Source organism: Bison bison, unplaced genomic scaffold (assembly GCF_000754665.1).
Source record: "Bison bison bison isolate TAMUID 2011002044 unplaced genomic scaffold, Bison_UMD1.0 scf7180017863938, whole genome shotgun sequence".
NCBI lineage: Eukaryota > Metazoa > Chordata > Mammalia > Artiodactyla > Bovidae > Bison > Bison bison.
The window spans coordinates 418261-419972 of record NW_011494510.1 but is presented as its reverse complement, the minus strand read 5'-3'; positions in this window follow the sequence as shown (position 1 = coordinate 419972).

Genomic DNA, 1712 nt, shown 5'->3' with positions numbered 1-1712 from the left:
CAGAGCTTACTCAAACTCAAGTCCATCAAGTTGGTGATACCATCCAAACATATCATCCTCTGTTGTCCCCTTCTTCTTCTGCTTTCAATCTTTCCCAGCATCAGGGTCTTTTCCAATAAGTCAGTTTTTCACATCAGGTGGCCAAAGTATTGGAGTTTCAGCTCCAGCATCAGTTCTTCCAATGAATATTCAGAACTGATTTCCTTTAGGGTTGACTGGTTGGATCTCCTTACAGTTCAAGGGACTCTCAACAGTCTTCTCCAACACCACAGTTCAAAAGCATGAATTCTTTGGTGCTCAGCTTTCTTTATAGTCCAACTCTTACATCCATACATGACCACTGGAAAAACCAAAGCTTTGACTAGGTGGAACTTTGTTGGCAAAGTAATGTCTCTTCTTTTTAATATGCTGTCTAGGTTGGACATAACTTTCCTTCCAAAGAGCAAACGTCTTTTAATTTCATGGCTGCAATCACCATCTGCAGTGATTTTGGAGCCCAGAAAAATAAAGTCTAACATGCTGTCCACCGTTTCCCATCTATTTGACATGAAGTGATGGGACCAGATGCCATGATCTTAGTTTTCTGAATGTTGAGTTTTAAGCCAACTTTTTCACTCTCCTCTTTCATTTTCATCAAGAGAATCTTTAGTTCTTCTTCACTTTCTGCCATAAGGGTGGTGCCACTGGCATATCTGAGGTTATTGATATTTCTCCCAGTAATCTTGATTCCAGCTTGGGCTTCCTCCAGCCCAACATTTCTCATGATGTACTCTGCATATAAGTTGAATAAGAAGGGTGACAAACATAGCCTTGACGTACTTCTTTTCCTATTTGGAACCAGTCTGTTGTTCCATGTCCAGTTCTAACTGGTGCTTCCTGACCTGCATATAGGTTTCTCAAGTGGTAGGTCAGGTGGTCTGGTATTCCCATCTCTTGAAGAATTTTCTAGTTTTTTGTGATCCACACAGTCAAAGGCTTTGGCGTAATCAAAGCAAAAAATAGTTGTTTTCCTGGAACTCTCTTGCTTTTTTGATGATCCAACAGATGTTGGCAATTTGATCTCTGGTTCCTCTGCCTTTCCAAATTCCAGCTTGAACATCTGGAAGTTCATGGTTCATATACTGTTCAAGCCTGGCTTGGAGAATTTTGAGCATTACTTTGCTAACATGTGAGATGAGTTCAAGTGTGCCATAGTTTGAGCATTCTTTGGCATTGCCTTTCTTTGGGATTGGAATGAAAACTGACCTTTTCCAGTCCTGTGGCCACTGCTGAGTTTTCCAAATTTGCTGGCATATTGAGGGCAGCATTTTCACAGCATCATCTTTTAGGATTTGAAATAGCTCAACTGGAATTCTGTCACCTCCATTAACTTTGTTCATAGTGATGCTTCCTAAGGACCACTTGACTTTGCATTCCAGGATGTCTGACTCTAGTCCAGTGATCACATCATTGTGGTTATCTGCAACATGAAGATCTTTTTTATACAGTTCTTCTGTGTATTCTTGCCACCTCTTCTTAATATCTTCTGCTTCTGTTAGGTCCATATCATTTCTGTCCTTTATTGTGCCCATCTTTGCATGAAATGTTCCCTTGGTATCTCTAAGTTTTTTGAAGAGATATCCAGTCTTTCTCATTCTGTTGTTTTCCTCTATTTCTTTGCATTGATTGCTGAGGAAGGCTTTCCTTCCCTCCTCTCTTTTCTTTGGAACTCT